The sequence below is a fragment of the Amia ocellicauda genome, unplaced genomic scaffold (genome assembly GCF_036373705.1).
Source record: "Amia ocellicauda isolate fAmiCal2 unplaced genomic scaffold, fAmiCal2.hap1 HAP1_SCAFFOLD_29, whole genome shotgun sequence".
NCBI classification, from domain to species: domain Eukaryota; kingdom Metazoa; phylum Chordata; class Actinopteri; order Amiiformes; family Amiidae; genus Amia; species Amia ocellicauda.
The window spans coordinates 1,573,800-1,582,894 of record NW_027102854.1 but is presented as its reverse complement, the minus strand read 5'-3'; the positions used below and the strand labels follow the sequence as shown (position 1 = coordinate 1,582,894).

The following is a 9,095-nucleotide window of genomic DNA, read 5'->3' as shown; positions in this document are numbered from 1 at the left end:
GCATATAAATTGCACATAGGTATATATCTGTGTTATTTTGTAGGGTGTCTTTTCTGATTTTCATCCACAGGTGTGTGTCTCCTCTCTGTACTGGGCATAGGGCTGCTCGGAGCTCCTCCCTGTACCACACGATAATCCCCCACGAGGCCCTGCCACACCTGACTTTGGGTTTTTTATAGGAGGGCACAATCAGCTCCCTGTATCCATTGTATCCATCCAGTGTATAGACATATCTGCACAGCACCAAGTCTCTACAAGAATGAAAACATCTGAACTATTTACAGTGTTGATCAGTTCAGGGCCTGTGCTCTTCATTCCAAAAGTTGAGGAGCGTAAACCCTGCATATTCCAACTGCTTATTTTAAAGGACATGTTAATATATTTTATTATACTTGTCTCTTCTACATAAGAAAGTTTAATTTGTGGTCTACAACTGATATTATATTACTATTAATAATTATATATGGATATACATAATAATCACTCAAAGATTTTATCTTTGCATCAAAATATCAGAATAATTAAATCACATTTTTTCTTACTCTCCATCTCCACAACCATATATATGTGTGTTGAGGCTCAGTTAACTCAGCAGTGTGATACAGATGACACTGAGGAGTTGCCTTATCTGGGCCAGCTGGGCAGCATCGGGCCTCCAGGCTCTGGAAGCCGCTGCTGCGTGGCTGTGTGGCTGTGCTGGTCCCCGGCTGTCCGCTCTGCTGTGCTGGACGGGCCCTCTGGGGATGGGGGGGTGGGGAATGGGGCCGCGGGGTCTCAGGGGCTGGGGCTGGGGTGGAGCCGGTGGCTGGGGATGTGGCCGGGGGCTGGGGGGTTTGCTCCTGGTCTCGAGGTGGGGGTGTGTGGGGTTTCGGCCCAGGGTTGTGTCCTTGAGGACCTTTGAGATGATCCTCACACCCGTCTTGTTGAGGTGGATGTGGTCATACAGGTGATGTGGCTGGATGTCTCAGTGGTGTGCCAGGTGGACGTTGGGGAGGAGGGCACATCTTCGGGACACTTCTGCGTTGATGGCCTGGATGATGTGCAGGGGCACGTCTGTGCGGGGCAGCAGTGTGGAGATGGAAATTTTGGCAGTTGGGAATTCCTCTGTGGCTTTCGTTGCTACCTGTCTCAGGGCTGAGGCCACATCGCCCCTGCGGGCACTCAGGTCGTTAGGATGAGGATGTGTTTGACTTGGCAAAGCCTCCTCTTGGAGAGCAGCTCCAGGGCTCTCTGTGCTGTGGAGCACCAAAGCTTTTTCACTTTTCGCCCAGGGAAGAGGCGCCTCTCAACCAGGAACTTCCCATTGGATTCGCTCAGAATGACCACCTCTGCGTTGACCTGCCACTCCGGGTTTGCGTCGGGAGTGGTGGGGGCAGCGGGTGTGTTTTGGGGGAGTGGCGTTTCAGGGGGTTGTGTATTAGTGGCAGGTCTGGTGATAGTGGGTGTGTCAGGAGTGGTGGGGAGTGTGGGTGGATCAGTGGGTGCGTCAGGGGTTGGAGGTGTTGTGGGGTCAGTGCAGTGCAGTCTCTGTGCTCCAGTGATGTGTAGCTCCTCTCTTAGCTCCTCCAGCTGGCTCTGCAGGCTCCTTAGCTGGCTGTGCTGGGGTGTCCTGGTCAGCTCCTCCCTCGCTCTGCGCAGCTCCGTCCTCAGGGTTTGGCTCTGCTCCTCCAGGTCTCTCACTGCTGCTCTCAGCTCATGGATCTCAGCCTTGTGCTGCATCTTTAGTCTGTGCATCTCATCCCGGAGCTGATCGCACAAGGAGGTCTGGGCCAGGGTGCTCAAGGTCTGCTCCCTGAACTCCGCAAACTCCAGCTCCAGCACTGATAGGCATTCCTTTAGTGTTTTAATGTTGCTGGAGAGTTTTGGGGAGACAGGGGGGCAGTCTGTGGGAGATGGGGCACTGTCTGGCTCCGTGTGGCTGGGGGCAGACTGCAGGGTGGCTGGCTCTGGCACGTTTCTCTACCTCAGTCTGCTGCTTTGAGGTGTGGAAGCCGAGAGCTAATTGGTCCAGGCTGCTCTCGCTGCCCTGCACCATGATGGTCCCGTTGTGGTATACATTAAAAGTGAGCATCACACTGTCTGTGTCTTTCTTTACCAGCACTGAGATCTGCCTGCCTCTGCTAATGCCCCTCTTGTTGTTATTGGGGTATGTCTGGCACAGGGTTTTGTGAAAGGCGGTGTAGAACAGTAGATTGTTCTTGACCCTGTTTTCTCCTTTACCGGTGTAGTCTAGGATGAGGGTCTAAGGAGATGCTCTCATCACAGCTTGTTTGTAGTCCTTCTTAGCCTGTGCAGAGCGAATGTCTTCAGGGTATCGGATTTCAAAAGGCAGCTCTGCAGTCAGACTGCTGTTCGATAGATTTCTATCAGTCTCAGTGGCAGTTGGGCTCTCTCCTACTGTCACTCTATTCAAATCGGAGCTCTGCATTTTCATTGGCTGAGTCAACTACTGAGAATGCTTATTTATTTTATTAATACATATTTTTTTGTTTAATTATTTGTCTCTTACCTCCAATTCTTGTCTTCAGCTTTTCTTTTCTGACTTTTCTTCCTGAACTGTCTCTCTGCTTTCTTCTTTTTGTGTTTCTCTTAAAATTATTATTTTTTGAATACTTTTTCTTCTGAATTTCTATTCCATGTCTTCTGTGTATGTTTATAGTGCTATATATTCATTTGTAAATCACAAATTAAATCCGCTTATGTATAAAAACAAATGTTTTTTAGGAGCTCATATTCCTCTCTCTCTCTCTCTCTCAATTCATTTCATTTGTATTGTCAAAGCAATTGGACATACATACACATACATACATATACACTCACCTAAAGGATTATTAGGAACACCTGTTCAATTTCTCATTAATGCAATTATCTAATCAACCAATCACATGGCAGTTGCTTCAATGCATTTAGGGGTGTGGTCCTGGTCAAGACAATCTCCTGAACTCCAAACTGAATGTCTGAATGGGAATGAAAGGTGATTTAAGCAATTTTGAGCGTGGCATGGTTGTTGGTGCCAGACGGGCCGGTCTGAGTATTTCACAATCTGCTCAGTTACTGGGATTTTCACGCACAACCATTTCTAGGGTTTACAAAGAATGGTGTGAAAAGGGAAAAACATCCAGTATGCGGCAGTCCTGTGGGCGAAAATGCCTTGTTGATGCTAGAGGTCAGAGGAGAGTGGGCCGACTGATTCAAGCTGATAGAAGAGCAACTTTGACTGAAATAACCACTCGTTACAAACAAGGTATGCAGCAAAGCATTTGTGAAGCCACAACACGTACAACCTTGAGGCGGATGGGCTACAACAGCAGAAGACCCCACCGGGTACCACTCATCTCCACTACAAATAGGAAAAAGAGGTGAGACATTCAGATGGTAGAGTCAGAATTTGGCGTAAACAGAATGAGAACATGGATCCATCATGTCTTGTTACCACTGTGCAGGCTGGTGGTGGTGGTGTAATGGTGTGGGGGATGTCTTCTTGGCACACTTTAGGCCCCTTAGTGCCAATTGGGCATCGTTTAAATGCTACGGCCTACCTGAGCATTGTTTCTGACCATGTCCATCCCTTTTTGACCACCATGTACCCATCCTCTGATGGCTACTTCCAGCAGGATAATGCACCATGTCACAAAGGTCGAATCATTTCAAATTGGTTTCTTGAACATGACAATGAGTTCACTGTACTAAACTGGCCCCCACAGTCACCAGATCTCAACCCAATAGAGCATCTTTGGGATGTGGTGGAACGGGAGCTTCGTGCCCTGGATGTGCATCCCACAAATCTCCATCAACTGCAAGATGCTATCCTATCAATATGGGCCAACATTTCTAAAGAATGCTTTCAGCACCTTGTTGAAGCAATGCCACGTAGAATTAAAGCAGTTCTGAAGGCGAAAGGGGGTCAAACACAGTATTAGAATGGTGTTCCTAATAATCCTTTAGGTGAGTTCATCGTAGCTCTTAATACTCTCTTTCTGTCTGGAGGAGATATAATTGAAGAATTGTACACGTACCCGGCTACTTTCAACACCCTTTCCTGCACTGATATTTTTCCCTCCATTTTTCTTTTTTTTTTTTTTTTTTTTGCTGGAAGTTCCGTCAATACCCGTCAGTCTTTAAGAGACATCATGCAGCCAGGCCTCTTGGCTTGTGGCCACACCGTCCTGAACGCGCCCGATCTCGTCAGATCTCGGAAACTAAACGGGGCAGGGCCTGGTCAGTACTTGGATGGGAGATCTCCTGGAAATACCAGGTGCTGCCAGCTTTTAACGTCTCCTGGGGAACTTCATCGTAGCTCTTAATACTCTCTTTCTGTCTGGAGAAGACATAATTGAAGAATTGTACACGTACCCGGCTACTTTCAACACCCTTTCCTGCACTGATATTTTTCCCTCCATTTTTCTATTTATTTATTTTTTTTTTTGCTGGAAATTCCGTCAATACCCGCCAGCTTTTAAGAGACATCATGCAGCCAGGCATCTCGGCTTGCGGCCACACCATCTTGAACGCGCCCGATCTCGTCAGATCTCGGAAGCTAAACGGGGCAGGACCTGGTCAGTACTTAAATGTGAGACCTCCTGGAAATACCAGGTGCTGCCAGCTTTTTACGTCTCCTGGGGAACTTCATCGTAGCTCTTAATACTCTCTTTCTGTCTGGAGAAGATATAATTGAAGAATTGTACACGTACCCGGCTACTTTCAACACCCTTTCCTGCACTGATATTTTTCCCTCCATTTTTCTTTTTTTTTTTTTTTTTTCTTGCTGGAAATTCCGTCAATACCCGCCAGCCTTTAAGAGACATCATGCAGCCAGACATCTCGGCTTGCGGCCACACCGTCCTGAACGCGCCCGATCTTGTCAGATCTCGGAAGCTAAACGGGGCAGGACCTGGTCGGTACATGAATGTGAGACCTCCTGGAAATACCTGGTGCTGCAAGCTTTTACGTCTCCTGGGTAACTTTATCGTAGCTCTTAATACTCTCTATCTGTCTGGAGGAGATATAATTGAAGTATTGTACACGTACCCAGCTACTGTCAACACCCTTTGCTGCACTGATGTTTTTCCATCCATTTTTCTTTTTTTTTTTTTTTTTTGCTGGAAGTTCCGTCAATACCCGCCAACCTTTAAGAGACATCATGCAGCCAGGCATCTCGGCTTGCGGCCACACCATCCTGAACGCGCCCGATCTCGTCAGATCTCGGAAGCTGAACGGGGCAGGACCTGGTCAGTACATGAATGTGAGACCTCCTGGAAATACCTGGTGCTGCAAGCTTTTACGTCTCCTGGGTAACTTTATCATAGCTCTTAATACTCTCTATCTGTCTGGAGGAGATATAATTGAAGTATTGTACACCTACCCAGCTACTGTCAACATCCTTTGCTGCACTGATATTTTTCCATCCATTTTTCTTTTTTTTTTTTTTGCTGGAAGTTCCGTCAATACCCGCCAGCCTTTAAGAGACATCATGCAGCCAGGCCTCTTGGCTTGAGGCCACACCGTCCTGAAGACGCAAGATCTCGTCAGATCTCGGAAGAAAAACTGGGCAGGGCCTGGTCAGTAATTGGATGGGTGACCTCCTGGAAATACCAGGTGCTGCAAGCTTTTTACATCTCCTGGGTAACTTCAGCGTAGCTCTTAATACTCTCATTCAGTCTGGAGGAGATATAATTGAAGAATTGTACATGTACCCGGCTACTTTCAACACCCTGTCCTGCACTGATATTTTTCCCTCCATTTTTCTATTTATTTATTTTTTATTTTTTGCTGGAAGTTCCGTCAATACCCGCCAGCCTTTAAGAGACATCATGCAGCCAGACATCTCGGCTTGCGGCCACACCGTCCTGAACGCGCCCGATCTCGTCAGATCTCGGAAGCTAAACGGGGCAGGACCTGGTCAGTACTTGAATGTGAGACCTCCTGGAAATACCTGGTGCTGCAAGCTTTTACGTCTCCTGGGTAACTTTATCGTAGCTCTTAATACTCTCTATCTTTCTGGAGGAGATATAATTGAAGAATTGTACACGTACCCGGCTACCTTCAACACGCTTTGCTGCACTGATATTTTTCCCTCCATTTTTCTTTTTTCTTTTGTTTTTTGCTGGAAGTTCCATCAATACCCTCCAGCCTTTAAGAGACATCATGCAGCCAGGCCTCTTGGCTTGAGGCCACACCGTCCTGAAGACGCAAGATCTCGTCAGATCTCGGAAGCTAAACGGGGCAGGGCCTGGTCAGTACTTGGATGGGAGACCTCCTAGAAATACCAGGTGCTGCAAGCTTTTTACGTCTCCTGGGTAACTTCATCGTAGCTCTTAATACTCTCTTTCTGTCTCCAGGAGATATAATTGAAGAATTGTACACGTACCCGGCTACTTTCAACACCCTTTCCTGCACTGATATTTTTCCCTCCATTTTTCTATTTTTTTTTTTTTTTTTTTGCTGGAAATTCCGTCAATACCCGCCAGCCTTTAAGAGACATCATGCAGCCAGGCGTCTCGGCTTGCGGCCACACCGTCCTGAACGCGCCCGATCTCGTCAGATCTCGGAATTTAAACGGGGCAGGGCCTGGTCAGTACTTTTATGGGTTACCTTCTGGAAATACGAGGTGCTGCAAACTTTTTACGTCTCCTGGGAAAGTTCATCGTAGGTCTTAATACTCTCTATCTGTCTGGAGGAGATATAATTGAGAAATTGTACACGTACCCGGCTACTTTCATCGTCCTTTGCTGCACTGGTATTTTTCCCTCTATTTTTTTTTTTTTTTTTTGCTGGCAGTTCCGTCAATACCCGCCAGCCTTTAAGAGACATCATGCAGCCAGGCGTCTCGGCTTGCGGCCACACCATCCTGAACGCGCCCGATCTCGTCAGATCTCGGAAGCTAAACGGGGCAGGACCTGGTCAGTACTTGAATGTGAGACCTCCTGGAAATACCTGGTGCTGCAAGCTTTTACGTCTCCTGGGTAACTTCATCGTAGCTCTTAATACTCTCTTTCTGTCTGGAGGAGATATAATTCAAGTATTGTACACGTATCCGGCTACTTTCAACACCCTTTGCTGCACTGGTATTTCTCCCTCCATTTCTCTTTTTTTTTTTGCTGGCAGTTCCGTCAATACCCGCCAGCCTTTAAGAGACATCATGCAGCCAGGCGTCTCGGCTTGCGGCCACACCATCCTGAACGCGCCCGATCTCGTCAGATCTCGGAAGCTAAACGGGGCAGGGCCTGGTCAGTACTTGGATGGGAGACCTCCTGGAAATACCAGGTGCTGCAAGCTTTTTACGTCTGCTGGGTAAGTTTATCGTAGCTCTTAATACTCTCTTTCTGTCTGGAGGAGATATAATTGAAGTATTGTACACGTACCCGGCTACTTTCAACACCCATTGCTGCACTGATATTTTTCCCTCCATTTTTCTTTTTCATTATTATTTTTTCTGGAAGTTCCGTCAATATCCGCCAGCCTTTAAGAGACATCATGCAACCAGGCCTCTCGGCTTGCGGACACACAGTCCTGAACGAGCCCGATCTCGGAAGATCTCGGAAACTAAACGGGGCAGGACCTGGTCAGTACTTGGATGGGAGATCTTCTGGAAATACCAGGTGCTGCCAACTTTTTACGTCTCCTGGGAAACTTCATCGTAGCTCTTAATACTCTCTTTCTGTCTGGAGAATATAAAATTGAAGAATTGTACACGTACCCGGCTACTTTCAAAACCCTGTCCTGCACTGATATTTTTCCCTCCATTTTTCTATTTATTTATTTTTTATTTTTTGCTGGAAGTTCCGTCAATACCCGCCAGCCTTTAAGAGACATCATGCAGCCAGACATCTCGGCTTGCGGCCACACCGTCCTGAACGCGCCCGATCTCGTCAGATCTCGGAAGCTAAACGGGGCAGGACCTGGTCAGTACTTGAATGTGAGACGTCCTGGAAATACCTGGTGCTGCAAGCTTTTACGTCTCCTGGGTAACTTTATCGTAGCTCTTAATACACTCTATCTGTCTGGAGGAGATATAATTGAAGAATTGTACACGTACCCGGCTACCTTCAACACGCTTTGCTGCACTGATATTTTTCCCTCCATTTTTCTTTTTTCTTTTGTTTTTTGCTGGAAGTTCCATCAATACCCTCCAGCCTTTAAGAGACATCATGCAGCCAGGCCTCTTGGCTTGAGGCCACACCATCCTGAAGACGCAAGATCTCATCAGATCTCGGAAGCTAAACGGGGCAGGGCCTGGTCAGTACTTGGATGGCTGACCTCCTAGAAATACCAGGTGCTGCAAGCTTTTTACGTCTCCTGGGTAACTTCATCGTAGCTCTTAATACTCTCTTTCTGTCTCCAGGAGATATAATTGAAGAATTGTACACGTACCCGGCTACTTTCAACACCCTTTCCTGCACTGATATTTTTCCCTCCATTTTTCTATTTTTTTTTTTTGCTGGAAATTCCGTCAATACCCGCCAGCCTTTAAGAGACATCATGCAGCCAGGCGTCTCGGCTTGCGGCCACGACATCCTGAACTCGCCCGATCTCGTCAGATCTTGGAAGCTAAACGGGGCAGTACCTGGTCGGTACATGAATGTGAGACCTCCTGGAAATACCTGGTGCTGCAAGCTTTTACGTCTCCTAGGTAACTTTATCGTAGCTCTTAATACTCTCTATCTGTCTGGAGGAGATATAATTGAAGAATTGTACACGTACCCGGCTACTTTCAAAACCCTTTGCTGCACTGATATTTTTCCCTCCATTTTTCTTTTTTCTTTTTTTTTTGCTGGAAGTTCCGTCAATACCCGCCAGCCTTAAAGAGACATCATGCAGCCGGTCCTCTCGGCTTGCGGCCACACCATCCTGAACGCGCTTGATCTCGTGAGATCTCGGAAGCTAAACGAGGCAGGACCTGGTCAGTACATGAATGTGAGACCTCCTGGAAATACCTAGTGCTGCAAGCTTTTACGTCTCCTGGGTAACTTTATCGTAGCTCTTAATACTCTCTATCTGTCTGGAGGAGATATAATTGAAGTATTGTACACGTACCCAGCTACTGTAAACACCCTTTGCTGCACTGATATTTTTCCATCCATTTTTCTTTTTTTTTT

The 9,095-nt window shown here is 47.0% G+C and overlaps 1 non-coding gene and 13 pseudogenes across 1 annotated transcript; all 14 read left to right on the top strand.

The window, feature by feature from the left end:
• The first annotated feature begins 4,148 nt into the window (after nt 1–4,148).
• Nucleotides 4,149–4,267, top strand: LOC136728556 (uncharacterized; annotated as a pseudogene).
• Nucleotides 4,268–4,486: 219 nt separating this feature from the next.
• Nucleotides 4,487–4,605, top strand: LOC136728709 (uncharacterized; annotated as a pseudogene).
• A 219-nt stretch (nt 4,606–4,824) lies between these two features.
• On the top strand, nt 4,825–4,943 carry LOC136727895 (uncharacterized; annotated as a pseudogene).
• Nucleotides 4,944–5,158: 215 nt separating this feature from the next.
• LOC136727822 (uncharacterized) lies at nt 5,159–5,277 on the top strand (annotated as a pseudogene).
• Nucleotides 5,278–5,488: 211 nt separating this feature from the next.
• LOC136727943 (uncharacterized) lies at nt 5,489–5,607 on the top strand (annotated as a pseudogene).
• Nucleotides 5,608–5,828: 221 nt separating this feature from the next.
• Nucleotides 5,829–5,947, top strand: LOC136728489 (uncharacterized; annotated as a pseudogene).
• A 215-nt stretch (nt 5,948–6,162) lies between these two features.
• LOC136727811 (uncharacterized) lies at nt 6,163–6,281 on the top strand (annotated as a pseudogene).
• Nucleotides 6,282–6,500: 219 nt separating this feature from the next.
• Nucleotides 6,501–6,619, top strand: LOC136727790 (uncharacterized; annotated as a pseudogene).
• A 210-nt stretch (nt 6,620–6,829) lies between these two features.
• LOC136728459 (uncharacterized) lies at nt 6,830–6,948 on the top strand (annotated as a pseudogene).
• Nucleotides 6,949–7,156: 208 nt separating this feature from the next.
• On the top strand, nt 7,157–7,275 carry LOC136727789 (5S ribosomal RNA). The gene has a single exon (XR_010808540.1). It is a non-coding gene; the product is annotated as a 5S ribosomal RNA (ribosomal RNA).
• A 556-nt stretch (nt 7,276–7,831) lies between these two features.
• Nucleotides 7,832–7,950, top strand: LOC136728685 (uncharacterized; annotated as a pseudogene).
• A 215-nt stretch (nt 7,951–8,165) lies between these two features.
• LOC136727879 (uncharacterized) lies at nt 8,166–8,284 on the top strand (annotated as a pseudogene).
• A 212-nt stretch (nt 8,285–8,496) lies between these two features.
• Nucleotides 8,497–8,615, top strand: LOC136728097 (uncharacterized; annotated as a pseudogene).
• Nucleotides 8,616–8,829: 214 nt separating this feature from the next.
• On the top strand, nt 8,830–8,948 carry LOC136728169 (uncharacterized; annotated as a pseudogene).
• The last annotated feature ends 147 nt before the right edge of the window (nt 8,949–9,095 follow it).